The sequence below is a fragment of the Palaemon carinicauda genome, chromosome 43 (assembly GCF_036898095.1).
Source record: "Palaemon carinicauda isolate YSFRI2023 chromosome 43, ASM3689809v2, whole genome shotgun sequence".
Taxonomy (NCBI): Eukaryota; Metazoa; Arthropoda; class Malacostraca; order Decapoda; family Palaemonidae; genus Palaemon; species Palaemon carinicauda.
The window spans coordinates 7,812,055-7,833,621 of NC_090767.1; positions in this window are offsets into that span (position 1 = coordinate 7,812,055).

The window sequence follows — 21,567 nt, forward strand, 5'->3', positions numbered from 1 at the left end:
GCTGATTTCAAGCCTGAAAGCTTATTTCAAGCCCACAAACTTATTTCGAGCCTAAAAGCTTATTTTTAGCCTAAAAGCTTATTTCGAGCCTGAAAGCTTATTTCAAGCCTACAAGCTTATTTCGAGCCTAAAAGCTTATTTCAAGCCTAAAAGCCTATTTTAAGCCTGAAAGCTTATTTTGAGCCTACAAGTTTATTTCGAGCCTAAAAGCTTATTTTGAGCCTGAAAGCTTATTTCGAGCCTACAAGCTTATTTCGAGCCTAAAAGCTTATTTCGAGCCTACAAGCTTATTCCGAGCCTAAAAGCTTATATCGAGCCTACAAGCTTATTTCGAGCCTACAAGCTTATTTCAAGCCTACAAGCTTATTTTGAGCCTGAAAGCTTATTTCGAGCCTACAAGCTTATTTCGAGCCTAAAAGCTTATTTCAAGCCTACAAACTTATTTCGAGCCTGACAGCTTATTTCGAGCCTACAAGCTTATTTCGAGCCTGAAAGCTTATTTCAAGCCTACAAGCTTATTTCGAGCCTAAAAGCTTATTTCAAGCCTACAAGCTTATTTCGAGCCGGGAAGTTTATTTTGATCATAAAAGCTTATTTCGAGCCTAAAAGCTTATTTCAAGCCTACAAGCTTATTTGAAGCCTACAAGCTTATTTCGAGCCCACAAGCTTATTTCGAGCCTAAAAGCTTATTTCAAGCCTACAAGCTTATTTCAAGCCTGAAAGCTTATTTCGAGCCTACGAGCTTATTTCGAGCCTAAAAGCTTATTTCAAGCCTACAAACTTATTTCAAGCCTGAGAGCTTATTTCAAGCCTACAAGCTTATTTCGAGCCTGAAAGCTAATTTCAAGCCTACAAACTTATTTCGAGCCTGAAAGTTTATTTCAAGCCTACAAGCTTATTTCGAGCCTGGAAGCTTATTTTGATCATACAAGCTTATTTCGAGCCTAAAAGCTAATTTCAAGCCTAAAAGCTTATTTCTAACCTACAAGCCTATTTCGAGCCTACAAGCTTATTTCAAGCCTAAAAGCTTATTTCAAGCCTAAAAGCTTATTTCGAGCCTGAAAGCTTATTTCAAGCCTAAAAGCTTATTTCAAGCCTAAAAGCTTATTTCGAGCCTGAAAGCTTATTTGAAGCCCACAAGCTTATCTCGAGCCTAAAAGCTTATTTCGAGCTTAAAAGCTTATTTATAGCCAGAAAGCTTATTTCAAGCCTGAAATCTTATTTCGAGCTTAAAGGCTTTTTTCGAGCCTAAAAGCTTATTTCGAGCCTGGAAGCTTATTTTGAGCCTACAAGCTTATTTCAAGCCTAAAAGCTTATTTCGAGCCTAAAAGCTTATTTCGAGCCTGAAAGCTTATTTTAAGCCTACAAGCTTATTTCGAGCCCTAAAGCTTATTTCGAGCCTGAAAGCTTATTTCGAGCCTGAGAGCTTATTTCGAGCATAAAAGTTTTTTTCAAGCCTAAAAGCTTATTTCGAGCCTGGAAGCTTATTTCGAGACTGGAAGCTTATTTCGAGCCTAAAAGCTTATTTCGAGCCTAAAAGCTCATTTTAAGCCTGAAAGTTTATTCCAAGCATGGAAGCTTATTTCGAGCCTATAAGCTTATTTTGAGCCTAAATGCTTATTTCAAGCCTAAAAGCTTATTTCAAGCCTACAAGCTTATTTCAAGCCTACAAGCTTATTTCGAGCCTAAAAGCTTATTTCAAGCCTAAAAGCTTATTTCGAGCCCGAAAGCTTATTTCGAATCTACAAGCTTATTTCGAGCCTAAAGGCTTATTTCAACACTGAAAGCTTATTTCGAGCCTGAAAGCCTATTTCGAGCCGAAACGCTTATTTCAAGCCTAAAAGCTTATTCCGAGCCTGAAAGCTTCTTTCGAGCCTACAAGCTCATTTCGAGCCTGAAAGCTTATTTCAAGCCTAAAAGCTTATTTCAAGCCTAAAAGCTTATTTCAAGCCTGAAGGCTTATTTCAAGCCTACAAGCTTATTTCGAGCCTAAAAGCATATTTCAAGCCTGAAAGCTTATTTCGAGCCTGAAAGCTTATTTCAAGCCTACAAGCTTATTTCGAGCCTAAAAGCTTATTTTAAGCCTTAAAGCTTATTTCGAGCCTGAAAGCTTATTTCAAGCCTACAAGCTTATTTCGAGCCTAAAAGCTTATTTCAAGCCTAAAAGCTTATTTTGAGCCTGGAAGCTTATTTCAAGCCTACAAGCTTATTTCGAGACTAAATGCTTATTTCAAGCCTAAAAGCTTATTTCGAGTCTGAAAGGTTATTTCAAGCTTACACGCTTATTTCGAGCCTAAAAGCTTTTTTCAAGCCTGAAAGCTTATTTTGAGCCTAAAAGCTTATTTCAAGCCTAAAAGCTTATTTTGAGCCTGAGAGCTTATTTCAAGCCTACAAGCTTATTTCGAGCCTAAAAGCTTATTTTGAAGCCTACAAGCTTATTTCGAGCCTGAAAGCTTATTTCAAGCCTACAAGCTTATTTCGAGCCTGAAAGCTTATTTCAAGCCTACAAGCTTATTTCGAGCCTAAAAGCTTATTTCAAGCCTAAAAGCTTATTTCAAGCCTGAAAGCTTATTTCAAGCCTACAAGCTTATTTCAAGCCTACAAGCTTATTTCGAGTCTGAAAGGTTATTTCAAGCCGACAAGCTTATTTCGAGCCTAAAAGCTTTTTTCAAGCCTGATAGCTTATTTTGAGCCTAAAAGCTTATTTCAAGCCTAAAAGCTTATTTTGAGCCTGAGAACTTATTTCAAGCCTACAAGCTTATTTCGAGCCTGAAAGCTTATTTCAAGCCCACAAGCTTATTTCGAGCATGAAAGCTTATTTTGAGCCTGCAACCTTATTTCAAGCCTAAAAGCTTATTTCAAGCCTAAAAGCTTATTTCGAGCCTGAAAGCTTATTTCAAGCCTACAAGCTTATTTCGAGCCTAAAAGCTTATTTCAAGCCTAAAAGCTTATTTCAAGCCTGAAAGCTTATTTCAAGCCTACAAGCTTATTTCGAGCCTAAAAGCATATTTCAAGCCTGAAAGCTTATTTCGAGCCTGAAAGCTTATTTCAAGCCTACAAGCTTATTTCGAGCCTAAAAGCTTATTTTAAGCCTTAAAGCTTATTTCGAGCCTGAAAGCTTATTTCAAGCCTACAAGCTTATTTCGAGCCTAAAAGCTTATTTCAAGCCTAAAAGCTTATTTTGAGCCTGAAAGCTTATTTCAAGCCTACAAGCTCATTTCGAGACTAAATGCTTATTTCAAGCCTAAAAGCTTATTTCGAGTCTGAAAGGTTATTTCAAGCCTACAAGCTTATTTCGAGCCTAAAAGCTTTTTTCAAGCCTGAAAGCTTATTTCGAGCCTAAAAGCTTATTTCAAGCCTAAAAGCTTATTTTGAGCCTGAGCTTATCTCAAGCCTACAAGCTTATTTCGAGCCTGAAAGCTTTTTTCAAGCCTTAAAGCTTATTTCGAGCATAAAAGCTTATTTCAAGCCTACAAGCTTATTTTGAGCCTGAAAGCTTATTTCAAGCCTACAAGCTTATTTCGAGCCTGAAAGCTTATTTCAAGCCTACAAGCTTATTTCGAGCCTAAAAGCTTATTTCAAGCCTACAAGCTTATTTCGAGCCTGAAAGCTATTTCGAGCCTACAAGCTTATTTCGAGCCTAAAAGCTTATTTCAAGCCTACAAACTTATGTCGAGCCTGAAAGCTTATTTCGACCCTACAAGCTTATTTCGTACCTAAAAGCTTATTTCAAGCCTACAAGCTTATTTCGAGCCTGATAGCTTAATTCGAGCTTACAAGCTTTTTTCGAGCTTAAAAGCTTATTTCGAGCCTACAAGCTTATTTCAAGCCTGAAAGCTTATTTCGAGCCTACAAGCTTATTTTGGGCCTAAAAGCTTATTTCAAGCTTACAAGCTTATTTTTAGCCTAAAAGTTTATTTCAAGTCTACAAGCTTATTTCGAGCCTGAAAGCTTATTTCAAGCCTACAAGCTTATTTCGAGCGTAAAAGCATATTTCGAGCCTAAAAGCTTATTTCGAGCCTGAAAGCTTATTTCGAGTCTACAAGCTTATTTCGAGCCTAAAAGCTTATTTCAAGCCTAAAAGCTTATTTCAAGCCTGAAATCTTATTTCGAGATTCCAAGCTTATTTCGAGCCTAAAAGCTTATTTCAAGCCTGAAAGCTTATATTGAGCCTACAAGCTTATTTTGAGCCTAAGGATTATTTCAAAACTAAAAGCTTATTTCGAACCTGAAAGCTTATTTCGAGCCTAAACGCTTATTTCAAGCCTAAAAGCTTATTTCGAGCCTGAAAGCTTATTTTGATCCTACAAGCTTATTTCGAGCCTAAAAGCCTATATCAAGCCTAAAAGCTTATTTCGAGCCTGAAAGCTTATTTCGAGCCTAAAAGCTTATCTCGAGCCAAAAAGCTTATTTCAAGCCTAAAAGCTTATTTCGAGCCTGAAAGCTTAATTTGAGCCTGCAAGCTTATTTCGAGCCTAAAAGCTTATATCAAGCCTAAAAGCTTATTTCGAGCCTGAAAGCTTATTTCAAGCCTACAAGCTTATTTCGAGCCTAAAAGCTTATTTCAAGCCTACAAGCTTATTTCGAGCCTGAAAACTTATTTCAAGCCTACAAGCTTATTTCGAGCCTGAAAGCATATTTCAAGCCTAAAAGCTTATTTCAAGCCTGAAAGCTTATTTCAAGTCTAAAAGCTTATTTCGAGCCTAAAAGCTTATTTCAAGCCTACAAGCTTATTTCGAGCCTGGAAGCTTATTTCAAGCGTACAAGCTTATTTCGAGCCTAAAAGCTTATTTCAAGCCTACAAGCTTATTTCGAGCCTAAAAGTTTATTTCGAGCCAAAAAGCTTATTTCGAGCCAAAAAGCTTATTTCGAGACTGAAAGCTTATTTCAAACCTACAAGCTTATTTCGAGCCTTAAAGCTTATTTGAAGCCTACAAGCTTTTTTCAAGCCTAAAAGCTTATTTCAAGCCTACAAGCTTATTTCGAGCCTCAAAGCTTATTTGAAGCCTACAAGCTTATTTCGAGCCTTAAAGCTTATTTCAACCCTACAAGCTTATTTCGAGCCAGGAAGCTTATTTCAAGCGTACAAGATTATTTCGAGCCTAAAAGCTTATTTGAAGCCTACAAGCTTATTTCAAGCCTGGAAGCTTATTTCAAGCCTACAAGATTATTTCGAGCCTAAAAGCTTATTTCAAGCCTACAAGCTTATTTCGAGCCTGGAAGCTTATTTCAAGCCTAGAAGCTTATTTCAAGCCTGAAAGCTTATCTGAAGCCTACAAGCTTATTTCGAGCCTGGAAGCTTATTTAAAGCCTACAAGCTTATTTCGAGCCTAAAAGCTTATTTCAAGCCTAAAAGCTTATTTCGAGCCTGGAAGCTTATTTCAAGCCTACAAGCTTATTTCAAGCCTAAAAGCTTATTTCAAGCCTAGAAGCTTATTTAGAGCCTGGAAACTTATTTCAAGCCTACAAGCATATTTCGAGCATACAAGCTTATTTCGAGCCTTAAAGCTTATTTCAAGCCTACGAGCTTATTTCGAGCCTGAAAGCTTATTTCAAGCCTAAAAGCTTATTTCGAGCCTAAAAGCTTATTTCAAGTTTAAAAGCTTATTTCGAGCCTAAAAGCTTATTTTGAGCCTAAAAGCTTAATTAAAGCCTAAAAGCTTATTTTGAGCCCGAAAGCCTATTTCGAGCCTACAAGCTTATTTCGAGCCCAAAAGCTTATTTCGAGCCTACAAGCTTATACCGATCCTAAAAGCTTATTTCGAGCCTACAAGCTTATTTCGAGCCTACAAGCTTATTTCGAGCCTGAAAGCTTATTTCGAGCCTACAAGCTTATTTCGAGCCTAAAAGCTTATTTCAAGCCTACAAACTTATTTCGAGCCTGAGAGCTTATTTCGAGCCTACAAGCTTATTTCGAGCCTTAAAGCTTATTTCAAGCCTACAAGCTTATTTCGAGCCTGGAAGCTATTTCGAGCCTACAAGCTCATTTGAGCCATAAGCTTATTTCAAGCCTACAAGCTTATTTCGAGCCTGAAAGCTTATTTCAAGCCTACAAGCTCATTTGAGCCATAAGCTTATTTCAAGCCTACAAGCTTATTTCGAGCCTAAAAGCATATTTCAAGCCTACAAGCTTATACGAAGCCTACAAGCTTATTTCAAGCCTGAAAACTTATTTCGAGCCTACAAGCTTATTTATGGCCTAAAAGCTTATTTCAAGCTTACAAGCTTATTTTGAGCCTAAAAGCTTATTTCAAGCCTACAAACTTATTTCGAGCCTGAGAGCTTATTTCAAGCCTACAAGCTTATTTCGAGCCTGAAAGCTTATTTCAAGCCTACAAGCTTATTTCAAACCTAAAAGCTTATTTCAAGCCTACAAGGTTATTTCGAGCCTGGAAGCTTATTTTGATCATACAAGCTTATTTCGAGCCTAAAAACTTATTTCAAGCCTACAAGCTTATTTCAAGCCTGAAAGCTTATTTCAAGTCTAAAAGCTTATTTCGAGCCTAAAAGCTTATTTCAAGCCTACAAGCTTATTTCGAGCCTGGAAGCTTATTTCAAGCGTACAAGCTTATTTCGAGCCTAAAAGCTTATTTCAAGCCTACAAGCTTATTTCGAGCCTAAAAGTTTATTTCGTGCCAAAAAGCTTATTTCGAGACTGAAAGCTTATTTCAAACCTACAAGCTTATTTCGAGCCTTAAAGCTTAATTGAAGCCTACAAGCTTATTTCAAGCCTAAAAGCTTATTTCAAGCCTACAAGCTTATTTCGAGCCTCAAAGCTTATTTGAAGCCTACAAGCTTATTTCGAGCCTTAAAGCTTATTTCAACCCTACAAGCTTATTTCGAGCCAGGAAGCTTATTTCAAGCGTACAAGATTATTTCGAGCCTAAAAGCTTATTTGAAGCCTACAAGCTTATTTCAAGCCTGGAAGCTTATTTCAAGCCTACAAGATTATTTCGAGCATAAAAGCTTATTTCAAGCCTATAAGCTTATTTCGAGCCTGGAAGCTTATTTCAAGCCTACAAGCTTATTTCAAGCCTGAAAGCTTATTTGAAGCCTACAAGCTTATTTCGAGCCTGGAAGCTTATTTCAAGCCTAAAAGCTTATTTCGAGCCTGGAAGCTTATTTCAAGCCTACAAGCATATTTCAAGCCTAAAAGCTTATTTCAAGCCTATAAGCTTATTTAGAGCCTGGAAACTTATTTCAAGCCTACAAGCATATTTCGAGCCTAAAAGTTTATTTCAACCCTGAAAGCTTATTTCAAGCCTAGAAGCTTATTTCGAGCATACAAGCTTATTTCGAGCCTTAAAGCTTATTTCAAGCCTACGAGCTTATTTCGAGCCTGAAAGCTTATTTCAAGCCTAAAAGCTTATTTCGAGCCTAAAAGCTTATTTCAAGTCTAAAAGCTTATTTCGAGCCTGAAAGCTTATTTCGAGCCTAAAAGCTTATTTTGAGCCTAAAAGCTTAATTAAAGCCTAAAAGCTTATTTTGAGCCTGAAAGCCTATTTCGAGCCTACAAGCTTATTTCGAGCCCAAAAGCTTATTTCGAGCCTACAAGCTTATACCGAGCCTAAAAGCTTATTTCGAGCCTACAAGCTTATTTCGAGCCTACAAGCTTATTTCGAGCCTGAAAGCTTATTTCGAGCCTACAAGCTTATTTCGAGCCTAAAAGCTTATTTCAAGCCTACAAACTTATTTCGAGCCTGAGAGCTTATTTCGAGCCTACAAGCTTATTTCGAGCCTGAAAGCTTATTTCAAGCCTACAAGCTCATTTTGAGCCATAAGCTTATTTCAAGCCTACAAGCTTATTTCGAGCCTAAAAGCTTATTTCGAGCCTAAAAGCTTATTTCAAGTCTAAAAGCTTATTTCGAGCCTGAAAGCTTATTTCGAGCCTAAAAGCTTATTTTGAGCCTAAAAGCTTAATTAAAGCCTAAAAGCTTATTTTGAGCCTGAAAGCCTATTTCGAGCCTACAAGCTTATTTCGAGCCCAAAAGCTTATTTCGAGCCTACAAGCTTATACCGAGCCTAAAAGCTTATTTCGAGCCTACAAGCTTATTTCGAGCCTACAAGCTTATTTCGAGCCTGAAAGCTTATTTCGAGCCTACAAGCTTATTTCGAGCCTAAAAGCTTATTTCAAGCCTACAAACTTATTTCGAGCCTGAGAGCTTATTTCGAGCCTACAAGCTTATTTCGAGCCTGAAAGCTTATTTCAAGCCTACAAGCTCATTTTGAGCCATAAGCTTATTTCAAGCCTACAAGCTTATTTCGAGCCTAAAAGCATATTTCAAGCCTACAAGCTTATACGAAGCCTACAAGCTTATTTCGAGCCCACAAGCTTATTTTGAGCCTAAAAGCTTATTTAAAGCCTAAAGCTTATTTCGAGCCTGAAAGCTTATTTTAAGCCTAAAAGCTTATTTTGAGCCTAAAAGCTTATTTAAAGCCTACAAACTTATTTCGAGCCTGAGGGCTTATTTCAAGCCTACAAGCTTATTTCGAACCTGAAAGCTTATTTCAAGCCTACAAGCTTATTTCAAACCTAAAAGCTTATTTCAAGCCTACAAGGTTATTTCGAGCCTGGAAGCTTATTTTGATCATACAAGCTTATTTCGAGCCTAAAAGCTTATTTCAAGCCTACAAGCTTATTTCAAGCCTACAAGCTTATTTCGAGCCTACAAGCTTATTTCAAGCCTAGAAGCTTATTTCAAGCCTAAAAGCTTATTTTGAGCCTGAAAGGTTATTTCAAGCCTAAAAGCTTATTTCAAGCCTAAAAGCTTATTTCGAGCCTGAAAGCTTATTTGAAGCCCACAAGCTTATCTCGAGCCTAAAAGCTTATTTCGAGCCTAAAAGCTTATTTATAGCCTGAAAGCTTATTTCGAGCCTGAAATCTTATTTCGAGCTGAAAGGCTTATTTCGAGCCTAAAAGCTTATTTCGAGCCTGAAAGCTTATTTTGAGCCTACAAGCTTATTTCGAGCCTAAAAGCTTATTTCGAGCCAGAAAGCTTATTTCGAGCCTGAAAGCTTATTTCGAGCCTAAAAGTTTATTTCAAGCCTAAAAGCTTATTTCGAGCCTGGAAGCTTATTTCGAGACTGGAAGCTTATTTCGAGCCTAAAAGCTTATTTCGAGCCTAAAAGCTAATTTTAAGCCTGAAAGTTTATTTCAAGCATGGAAGCTTATTTCGAGCCTATAATCTTATTTTGAGCCTAAAAGCTTATTTCAAGCCTGAAAGCTTATTTCAAGCCTACAAGCTTATTTCGAGCCTACAAGCTTATTTCGAGCCTAAAAGCTTATTTCAAGCCTAAAAGCTTATTTCGAGCCCGAAAGCTTATTCTGAGCCTACAAGCTTATTTCGAGCCTAAAAGCTTATTTCAATCCTAAAAGCTTATTCCGAGCCTGAAAGCTTATTTCGAGCCTAGAAGCTTATTTCGAGCCAAAAGGCTTATTTCAACATTAAAAGCTTTGCTGGAGGGGACATGGGGTCACCTTGGTGTTGGGGACTTGACGAAGGGGACCTGAGGTCACCTTGGAGTTGGGGACTTGGTGAAGGGGACCTGGGGTCACCTTGGTGTTGGGGACTTGGGGAAGGAGACCTGGGGTCACCTTGGTGTTGTAGATTGGGGGAAGAGGAACTGGGGTCACCTTGCTGGTGGGGACTTGGGGAAGGGGACCTGGGGTCACTTTGGTGTCTGGGACTTGGGGAAGGGGACCTGGGGTCACCTTGGTGTTGGGGACTATGGGAAGGGGACCTGGGGTCACCTTGGTTTCGGGGACTTGGGGATGGGGACCTGGTTTCACCTTGTAGTGTGGGACTTGGGGAAGGGGACTTGTGGTCACCTTGGTGTTGGGGACTTCGGGGAGAGGACCTGGTGTCACCTAGCTAGGTGTTGGGGACTTGGGGAAGGGGAACTGGGGTCACCTTGAAGTTGGGGACTATGGGAAGGGGACCTAGGGTCACCTTGGAGTTGGGGACTTTGGGAAGGGGACCTGGGGTCACCTTGGTGTTGGGGACTTGGGGAAGGGGACCTGGGGTCACCTTGGAGTTGGGGACTTTGGGAAGTGGACCTGGGGTTACCTTGGTGTTGGGGACTTGGGGAAGGGTACCTGGGGTCACCATGGTGTTGGGGATTTGGGGAATAGGACCTTGGGTCACTTTGGTGGTGGGGAATTGGGAGAGGGAACTTGGGGTCACCTTGGTGTAGGGGACTTTGGGAAGGGGAAAAGGGGGCAACTTGATGTTGGGGATTTTGGGAAAGGGACATGGGGTCACGTTGGTGTTGGGGACTTGGGGAAGGGGACTTGGGGAAGGGGATTTGTGGTCACCTTGATGTTTGGGACATAGGGAGGGGACCCTGGGGTCACCTTCGTGTTGGGGGCTTGGGGAAGGGGACCTGTGGTCACCTTGGTGTGGGGGATTTATGTGAAGGGGAACTGGGGTCACCTTGGTTTTGGGAATTTGGGGAAGGAGACATGGGGTCACCTTTGTGGAGTGGATTTGGGGATGGGGACCTGTGGTCACCTTGGTGTTGGGGACTTGGTGAAGGGGACCTGTGGTCACCTTGGTATTGGGGACTTGGGGAAGGGGACCTGGGGTCACCTTGGTGTTGGGGACTTGGTGAAGGGGACCTGTGGTCACCTTGGTATTGGGGACTTGGGGAAGGGGACCTGGGGTTACCTTGATGTTGAGGACTCGGGGAAGGGGACCTGTGGTCACCTTGGTGTTAAGGACTTGGGGAAGGGGACCTGGGTTCACCTTGGTGGGGGGTTTTGGGGAAGGGGATCTGGGGAAGGGGATCTGGGGTCACCTTGTTGTTGGGGATTTGGGGAAGGTGACCTTGGGTCACCTTGGTGGGGGGATTTGGGGAAGGGGACTTGGGGTCACCTTGGTGTTGGGGACTTGGGGGAGGGGACCTGGGGTCACCTAGGTGTTGGGGACTTGGGGAAGGGGACCCTGGGTCACCTTGGAGTTGGGGACTTTGGGAAGGGGACCTAGGGTCACCTTGGAGTTGGGAACTTTGGGAAGGGGACCTGGGGTCACCTTGGTGTTGGTGACTTGGGGAAGGGGACCTAGGGTCACCTTGGAGTTGGGGACATTGGGAAATGGACCAGAGGTCACCTTGGTGTTGGGGACTTGGGGGTGGGGACCTGTGGTCACCTTTTTGTTGGGGATTTGGGGAACGGGACCTTGGGTCACCTTGGTGGTGGGGAATTGGGGAAGGGAACCTGGGGTCACCTTGGTATTAGGGACTTTGGGAAGGGGACAAGGGGGCAACTTGGTGTTGTGGATTTGGGGAAGGGGACCTGGGGTCACCTTGGTGGTGGGGACTTGGGGAAGGGGACCTGGGGTCACCTTGGTGTTGGGGACTTTGGGAAGGGGACCTGGGGTCATCTTGGAGTTGGGGACTTTGGGAATGGGACCTGGGGTCACCTTGGTGTTGGGGACTTGGGGAATGGGAACAGGGGTCACCTTGGAGTTGGGGACTTTGGGAAGGGGACATGGGGTCACCTTGGTGTTGGGGACTTGGGGAAGGGGACCTGGGGTCACCTTCGTGTTGGGGATTCGAGGAAGGGGCCCTTGGGTCACCTTATTGGTGCGGAATTGGGGAAGGACACCTGGGGTCACCTTGGTGTTGGGGACTTTGGGAAGGGGACAAGGGGGCAACTTGGTGTTGGGGACATAGGGAGGGGAACCTGGGGTCACCTTGGTGTTGGGGACTTGGGGAAGGGGACCTGTGGTCACCTTGGTGTGGGGGATTTATGGGAAGGGGAACTGGGGTCACCTTGGTTTTGGGAATTTGGGGAAGGGGACCTAGGGTCACCTTTGTGGAGTGGATTTGGGGAAGGGGACATGGGGTCACCTTGGTGTTGGGGACTTGAGGAAGGGGACTTGTGGTCACCTTGGTGTTGGGGACTTGGGGAAGGGGACTTGGGGTCACCTTGGTGTTGGGGATTTGGGGAAGGGGACCACGGGTCACCTTGGTGTTGGGGACTTGGGGAATTGAACTTGGGGTCACCTTGTTTTTGGGAATTGGGGAAGGGGACCTGCGGTCACATTGATGTTGGGGATTCGGGGAAGGGGACCTTGGGTCACCTTGGTGGGGGGATTTGGGGAAGGGGATCTGGGGTCACCTTGTTGTTGGGGATTTTGGGAAGGGCACCTGGGGTCATCTTGGGGTTGGCGATTTGGGAAAGGGGACCTTGGGTCACCTTGATGGTGGGGATTTGGGGAAGGGGTCCTGGGGTCATCTTGGTGGGGGATATTTGGGGAAGGGGACCTGGGGTCACCTTGGTAGGGGAAATTTGGGGAAGGTGACCTGGGGTCACCTTTGTGGGGGAAATTTGGGGAAATGACCTGGGGTCACCTTGGTGATGGAAATTTGGGGAAAGAGACCTGGGGTCCCCTTGATGGGGGGATTTGGGGAAGGGAACTGGGGGTCACCTTGATGTGGGTGATTTTGGGAAGTGGACCTGGGGTCACCTTGGTGTTGGGGATATGGGGAAGGGGACCTGGTGTCACCTTGGTGTTGCGGACTTGGGGAAGGGAACATGGGGTCACCTATTTGCTAGGGATTTGGGAAAGGGGAGCTGGTATCACCTTGGTGTTGGGGACATGGGGAAGGGGACCTATGGTCGACTTAGTTTTGGGGATTTGGGGGAGGGGACCTGGGGTCACCTTGGTTTTGGGGATTTGGGGAAGGGGACCTGGGGTCACCTTGGTTTTGGGGATTTGAGGAAGGTGATATGGGGTCACATTGGTGGTTTGGATTTGGGGAAGGGGACCCTAGGTCCCCTTGGTTAGGGAAATTTGGTGAAGGGGACCTGGGTTCAATTTGGTGGTGGAAAATTGGGGAAGGTGACTTTAAGTCACCTTGTTGGGGGAAATTTGGGGAAGGTGACATGGGGTCACTTAGGTGTTGGGGACTTGAGGAAGGAGACCTGGGGTCACCTTGGTGTTGGGGATTATGGGAAGGGGACCTGGGGTCACCTTGGTGTTAGGGATATGGGGAAGGGGACCTGGGGTCATCTTGGTGTTGGGGATTTTGGGAAAGGGGACCTGGGGTCACATGGGTGTTGGTGATTACGGGAAGTGGACCTGGGGTCACCTTGGTGTTGGGGATTTGAGGAAGGGGACCTGGGGTCACCTTGGTGTTAGGGATTTGGGGAAGGGGACCTGGGGTTACCTGGGTGTTGGGGATTTTGGGAAGGGAACCTGGGGTCATCTTGGTTGTGGGGATTTGGGGAAGACGACCCGGGGTCACCTTGGGGGTGGGATTTGCTGGAGGGGACTTGGGGTCACCTTGGTGTTGGGGACTTAAGGAAGGGGACCTGAGGTCACCTTGGAGTTGGGATATTGGGGAAGTGGACCTGGGTGTCACCTTGGTGTTGGGGATTTGGGGAAGGGGACCTGGGGTCACCTTGGTGGTGGGGACTTGGGGAAGGGGACCTTGGGTCACCTTGGTGTTGGGGACTTTGGGAAGGGGACCTGGGGTCACCTTGGTGTTGGGGACTTGGGGAAGGCTACTTGGGGTCACCTTGGTGGGGGGGACTTGGGGATGGGGACCTGAGGTCACCTTGGTTTTGGGAATTCGTGAAGGGGACCCTGGGTCACCTTGGTGTTGTGGACTTGGGGAAGGGGACATGGGGTCAACTTGGTGTTGGGGATTTGGAGAAAGGGACCTGGGTTCACCTTGGTGTTGGGGACTTTGGGAAGGGGACCTGGGGTCACCTTGTTGTTGGGGATTTTGGGAAGGGAACCTGGGGTCACCTTGGTTTTGGGGACTTTGGGAAGGGGACCTTGGGTCACCTTGGTTTTGGGGATTTGGGGAAAGGGGACCTGGGGTCACATTAGTGGTGGGGATTTGGGGAAGGGGACCTGGGGTCCCCTTGGTGGGGGAAATTTGGGGAAGGGGACCTGGGGTCACCTTGGTGGGGGAAAATTGGGGAAGGTGACTTGAAGTCACCTTGGTGGGTGAAATTTGGGGAAGGTGACCTGGGGTCACTTAGGTGTTGGGGACTTGGGGAAGGGGACCTGGGGTCACCTTGGAGTTGGGGACTTTGGGAAGGGGACCTGGGGTCACCTTGGAGTTGGGGACTTTGGGGAGGGGACCTGGGGTCACCTTCGTGTTGGGGAAATGGGGAAGGGTACATGGGGTTATCTTTCTTGTTGGGGACTTGGGGAAGGGGATATGGGGTCACCTTGGTGTTGGGGATTTGGGGAAGGGGACCTTGGGTCACCTTTGTGGTGCGGAATTGGGGAAGGGGACCTGGGGTCACTTTGGTGCTTGGGACTTCAGGGAGGGGACATGGGGTCACCTTGGTGTTGGGGACTTTGGGAAGGGGACCTGGGGTCACGTTGGTTTTGGGGACTTGGGGAAGGGGACCTGGGGTCACCTTGGTGTTGGGGACTTGGGGAAGGGGACCACGGGTCACCTTGGTGTTGGGGACTATGGGAATGTGACCTGGGGTCGCCTTGGTTTTGGGATTTGGGGAAGGGGACCTGGGGTCAACTTGATTTTAGGGACTCGGTGAAGGGGACCTAGGGTCATATTGGTGGTTTGGATTTGGGGAAAGGGACCTCGGCTACCCTTAGTGGGGGAAATTTTGGGAAGGGACCCTGGGGTCACATTGGTGGGGGAAAAATATGGAAGTGGACTTTAAGTCACCTTCGTGGGGGAAATTTGGGGAAGGTGACCTAGGGTCACCTTGGTGGGGGAAATTTGTGGGAGGGGACCTGGGGTCACCTTGGCGTTGGAGATATGGGGAAGGGCACCTGGGGTCATCTTGGTGTTGGACACTTGGGGAAGGGGACCTCTGGTCAACTTGGTTTTGGGAATTTGGGGAAGGGGACCTGGGGTCACCTTGGTTTTGAAGATTTGGGGAAGGTGACATGGGGTTACATTGGTGGTTTAGATTTGGGGAAGGGGACATAGGGTCCCCTTAGTGGGGGAAATTTTGGGAAGGCTACCTGGGGTCACCTTGGTGGGGGAAAAATGGGGAAGGAAACTATAAGTCACCTTGGTGTTGGGGATATGGGGAAGGGGACCTGGGGTCATGTTGGTGTTGGGGATTTGGGGAAGGGAACCTGGGGTCACCTTGGTGTTGGGGATTTTGGGAAGGGGACCTGGGGTCACCTTGGTGTTGGGATCTGAGGAAGGGGACCTGGGGTCACCTTGGTGTTAGGGATTTTGGGAAGGGGACCTGGGGTCACCTGGGTGTTGGGGATTTTGGGGAAAGGGACCTGGGGTCACCTTGGTGCTGGGGATTTGGGAAAGGGGACCTGGGGTCACCTTGGTGTTGGGGACTCGAGGAAGGGGACCTGTGGTCACCTTGGTGTTAAGGACTTGGGGAAGGGGACCTGGGTTCACCTTGGTGGGGAGATTTTGGGAAGGGGATCTGGGGAAGGGGATATGGGGTCACCTGGTTGTTGGGGATTTGGGGAAGGTGACCCTGACCTGGGGTCACCATGGTGGGGGGATTTGGGGAAGGGGACCTGGGGTCACCTTGGGGTTGGGGATTTGGGAAAGGGGACCTAGGGTCACCTTGATGGTGGGGATTTGGGGAAGGGGACCTGGGGTCACCTTGGTGTCGGGGACTTTGGGAAGGGGACCTGGGGTCCCCTAGGTTTTGAGGACTTTGGGGAGGGGACCTGGTGTCACCTTGGTTGTTTGGATTTGGGGAAGGTGACTTGTGGTCACCCTGGTGTTTGGGACTTGGGGGAGGGGACCTGGGGTCACCTAGGTGTTGGGGACTTGGGGAAGGGGACCTGGGGTAACCTTGGAGTTGAGGACTTTGGGAAGGGGACCTAGGGTCACCTTGGAGTTGGGGACTTTGGAAAGGGGACCTGGGGTCACCTTGGTGTTGGGGACTTGGGGAATGGGACAGGGGGACACCTTGGAGTTTGGGACTTTTGGAAGGGGACCTGGGGTCACCTTGGTGTTGGGGACTGGGGGAAGGGGACCTGGGGTCACCTTGGTGTTAGGGATTTGGGGAAGGGGACCTTGGGTCACCTTGGTGGTGCGGAATTGGGGAAGGGGACCTGGGTTCACCTTGGTGTTGGGGACTTCGGGAAGGGGACAAGGGGGCAACTTGGTGTTGGGGACTTTGGGAAGACATGGGGTCACGTTGGTGTTGTGGACTTGGGGAAGTGGACTTGGGAAGGGGACTTGGGGTCAACCTTGATGGTGGGGACATAGGGAGGGGAACCTGGGGTCACTTTGGTGTTGGGGACTTGGGGAAGGGGACCCTGTGGTCACCTTGGTGTGGGGGATTTATGGGAAGGGGAACTGGGGTCACCTTGGTTTTGGGAATTTGGGGAAGAGAACCTGGGGTCACCTTTGTGGAGTGGATTTTGGGAATGGGACATGGGGTCACCTTGGTGTTGAGGAATTTGGGAAGGGGACCTGTGGTCACCTTGGTGTTGGGAACTCGGGGAAGGGGACCTGGGGTCACCTTGGTGTTGGGGACTTAGGGAAGGGGACCATGGGTCACCTTGGTGTTGGGGACTTGGGGAATTGGACATTGGGTCACCTTGGTTTTGGGAATTGGGGAAAGGGGACCTGGTGTCACGTTGATGTTGGGGACTCGGGGAAGGAGACCTGGGGTCACCTTGGTGGGGAGATTTTGGGAAGGGGATCTGGGGTCACCTTGTTGTTGGGGATTTTTGGAAGGTGACCTGGGGTCACCTTGATTGGGGGATTTGGGGAAAGGGACCTGGGGTCACCTTGGGGTTGGGAATTTGGGAAAGGGGACCAGGGGTCACCTTGGTGGTGGATATTTGGGGAAGGGAACCTGGTGTCATCTTGGTGGGGAAAATTTGGGGAAGAGGACCTGGGGTCACCTTGGTAGGGGAAATTTGGGGAAGGTGACCTGCGCTCACCTTTGTGGGGGAAATTTGGGGAAATGACCTGGGGTCACCTTGGTGAGGGAAATTTGGGGAAAGAGACCTGGGGTCTCCTTGGTGGGGGGATTTGGGGAAGGGGACAGGGGGTCACCTTGGTGTAGGGGATTATGAGAAGGGGACCTGTTGTCACCTTGGTGTTGTTTATTTGGGGAAAGGGACCTGGGGTTACCTTGGTGTTGGGGATTTGGGGAAGGGGACCTGGTGTCATCTTGGTGTTGGGGATTTGGGGAAGGGAACCTGGGGTCACCTTGGTGTTGGGGATTTTGGGAAGGGGACCTGGGGTCACCTGGGTGTTGGGGATTTTGGGAAAGGGACCTGGGGTCACCTTGGTGCTGGGGATTTGGGGAAGGGGACCTGGGGTCACCTTGTGGTTGGGATTTGCTGGAAGGTACCTGGGGTCACCTTAGTGTTGAGGACTTGAGGAAGGGGACCAGAGGTCACCTTGGAGTTGGGGACTTAGGGAAGGGGACCTGGGGTCACCTTGGTGTTGAGGACTTGGGGATAGAGACCTGGGGTCACCTGGGTGTTGTAGATTGGGGGAAGTGGACCTGGGGTCACCTTGATGGTGGGGACTTGGGGAAGGGGACCTGGGGTCACTTATGTGTTGGGGACTTGAGGAAGGGGACCTGGGGTCACCATGGAGTTGGGGACTTGGGGAAGGGGACCTGGGGTCACCTTGGTGTTGGTGACTTGGGGAAGGGGACCTAGGGTCACCTTGGAGTTGGGGACTTTGGGAAGTGGACCTGGGGTCACCTTGGTGTTGGGGACTTGAGGAAGGGGACCTGGGGTCACCTTGGTTTTGGGGACTTTGGGAAGGGGACCTTGGGTCACCTTGGTTTTGGGGATTTGGGGAAAGGGGACCTGGGGTCACATTAGTGGTGGGGATTTGGGGAAGGGGACCTGGGGTCCCCTTGGTGGGGGAAATTTGGGGAAGGGGACCTGGGGTCACCTTGGTGGGGGGAAATTGGGGAAGGTGACTTGAAGTCACCTTGGTGGGGGAAATTTGGGGAAGGTGACCTGGGGTCACTTAGGTGTTGGGGACTTGGGGAAGGGGACCTGGGGTCACCTTGGAGTTGGGGACTTTGGGAAGGGGACCTGGGGTCACCTTGGAGTAGGGGACTTTGGGGAGGGGACCTGGGGTCACCTTCGTGTTGGGGAAATGGGGAAGGGTACATGGGGTTATCTTTCTTGTTGGGGACTTGGGGAAGGGGACCTGGGGTCACCTTGGTGTTGGGGATTTGGGGAAGGGGACCTTGGGTCACCTTTGTGGTGCGGAATTGGGGAAGGGGACCTGGGGTCACTTTGGTGCTTGGGACTTCGGGGAGGGGACATGGGGTCACCTTGGTGTTGGGGACTTTGGGAAGGGGACCTGGGGTCACGTTGGTTTTGGGGACTTGGGGAAGGGGACCTGGGGTCACCTTGGTGTTGGGGACTTGGGGAAGGGGACCACGGGTCACCTTGGTGTTGGGGACTATGGGAATGGGACCTGGGGTCGCCTTGGTTTTGGGATTTGGGGAAGGGGACCTGGGGTCAACTTGATTTTAGGGACTCGGGGAAGGGGACCTAGGGTCATATTGGTGGTTTGGATTTGGGGAAAGGGACCTCGGCTACCCTTAGTGGGGGAAATTTTGGGAAGGGCCCCTGGGGTCACAATGGTGGGGGAAAAATATGGAAGTGGACTTTAAGTCACCTTCGTGGGGGAAATTTGGGGAAGGTGACCTAGGGTCACCTTGGTGGGGGAAATTTGGGGGAGGGGACCTGGGGTCACCTTGGCGTTGGAGATATGGGGAAGGGCACCTGGGGTCATCTTGGTGTTGGAGACTTGGGGAAGGGGACCTCTGGTCAACTTGGTTTTGGGAATTTGGGGAAGGGGACCTGGGGTCACCTTGGTTTTGAAGATTTGGGGAAGGTGACATGGGGTTACATTGGTGGTTTAGATTTGGGGAAGGGGACATAGGGTCCCCTTAGTGGGGGAAATTTTGGGAAGGCTACCTGGGGTCACCTTGGTGGGGGAAAAATGGGGAAGGAAACTATAAGTCACCTTGGTGTTGGGGATATGGGGAAGGGGACCTGGGGTCATGTTGGTGTTGGGGATTTGGGGAAGGGAACCTGGGGTCACCTTGGTGTTGGGGATTTTGGGAAGGGGACCTGGGGTCACCTTGCTGTTGTGATCTGAGGAAGGGGACCTGGGGTCACCTTGGTGTTAGGGATTTTGGGAAGGGGACCTGGGGTCACCTGGGTGTTGGGGATTTTGGGGAAAGGGACCTGGGGTCACCTTGGTGCTGGGGATTAGGGAAAGGGGACCTGGGGTCACCTTGGTGTTGGGGACTCGAGGAAGGGGACCTGTGGTCACCTTGGTGTTAAGGACTTGGGGAAGGGGACCTGGGTTCACCTTGGTGGGGAGATTTTGGGAAGGGGATCTGGGGAAGGGGATATGGGGTCACCTGGTTGTTGGGGATTTGGGGAAGGTGACCCTGACCTGGGGTCACCATGGTGGGGGGATTTGGGGAAGGGGACCTGGGGTCACCTTGGGGTTGGGGATTTGGGAAAGGGGACCTAGGGTCACCTTGATGGTGGGGATTTGGGGAAGGGGACCTGGGGTCCCCTAGGTTTTGAGGACTTTGGGAAGGGGACCTGGTGTCACCTTGGTTGTTTGGATTTGGGGAAGGTGACTTGTGGTCACCCTGGTGTTGGGGACTTGGGGGAGGGGACCTGGGGTCACCTAGGTGTTGGGGACTTGGGGAAGGGGACCTGGGGTAACCTTGGAGTTGAGGACTTTGGGAAGGGGACCTAGGGTCACCTTGGAGTTGGGGACTTTGGAAAGGGGACCTGGGGTCACCTTGGTGTTGGGGACTTGGGGAATGGGACAGGGGGACACCTTGGAGTTTGGGACTTTTGGAAGGGGACCTGGGGTCACCTTGGTGTTGGGGACTGGGGGAAGGGGACCTGGGGTCACCTTGGTGTTAGGGATTTGGGGAAGGGGACCTTGGGTCACCTTGGTGGTGCGGAATTGGGGAAGGGGACCTGGGTTCACCTTGGTGTTGGGGACTTCGGGAAGGGGACAAGGGGGCAACTTGGTGTTGGGGACTTTGGGAAGACATGGGGTCACGTTGGTGTTGGGGACTTGGGGAAGTGGACTTGGGAAGGGGACTTGGGGTCAACCTTGATGGTGGGGACATAGGGAGGGGAACCTGGGGTCACTTTGGTGTTGGGGACTTGGGGAAGGGGACCCTGTGGTCACCTTGGTGTGGGGGATTTATGGGAAGGGGAACTGGGGTCACCTTGGTTTTGGGAATTTGGGGAAGAGAACCTGGGGTCACCTTTGTGGAGTGGATTTTGGGAATGGGACATGGGGTCACCTTGGTGTTGAGGAATTTGGGAAGGGGACCTGTGGTCACCTTGGTGTTGGGAACTCGGGGAAGGGGACCTGGGGTCACCTTGGTGTTGGGGACTTAGGGATGGGGACCATGGGTCACCTTGGTGTTGGGGACTTGGGGAATTGGACATTGGGTCACCTTGGTTTTGGGAATTGGGGAAAGGGGACCTGGTGTCACGTTGATGTTGGGGACTCGGGGAAGGGGACCTGGGGTCACCTTGGTGGGGAGATTTTGGGAAGGGGATCTGGGGTCACCTTGTTGTTGGGGATTTTTGGAAGGTGACCTGGGGTCACCTTGATTGGGGGATTTGGGGAAAGGGACCTGGGGCCACCTTGGGGTTGGGGATTTGGGAAAGGGGACCAGGGGTCACCTTGGTGGTGGGGATTTGGGGAAGGGAACCTGGGGTCATCTTGGTGGGGAAAATTTGGGGAAGAGGACCTGGGGTCACCTTGGTAGGGGAAATTTGGGGAAGGTGACCTGCGCTCACCTTTGTGGGGGAAATTTGGGGAAATGACCTGGGGTCACCTTGGTGAGGGAAATTTGGGGAAAGAGACCTGGGGTCTCCTTGGTGGGGGGATTTGGGGAAGGGGACCGGGGGTCACCTTGGTGTAGGGGATTATGAGAAGGTGACCTGTTGTCACCTTGGTGTTGTTTATTTGGGGAAGGGGACCTGGGGTTACCTTGGTGTTGGGGATTTGGGGAAGGGGACCTGGTGTCATCTTGGTGTTGGGGATTTGGGGAAGGGAACCTGGGGTCACCTTGGTGTTGGGGATTTTGGGAAGGGGACCTGGGGTCACCTGGGTGTTGGGGATTTTGGGAAAGGGACCTGGGGTCACCTTGGTGCTGGGGATTTGGGGAAGGGGACCTGGGGTCACCTTGTGGTTGGGATTTGCTGGAAGGTACCTGGGTCACCTTAGTGTTGAGGACTTGAGGAAGGGGACCAGAGGTCACCTTGGAGTTGGGGACTTAGGGAAGGGGACCTGGGGTCACCTTGGTGTTGAGGACTTGGGGAAGGAGACCTGGAGTCACCTGGGTGTTGTAGATTGGGGGAAGTGGACCTGGGGTCACCTTGATGGTGGGGACTTGGGGAAGGGGATCTGGGGTCACTTATGTGTTGGGGACTTGAGGAAGGGGACCTGGGGTCACCATGGAGTTGGGGACTTGGGGAAGGGGACCTGGGGTCACCTTGGTGTTGGTGACTTGGGGAAGGGGACCTAGGGTCACCTTGGAGTTGGGGACTTTGGGAAGTGGACCTGGGGTCACCTTGGTGTTGGGGACTTGAGGAAGGGGAACTGGGG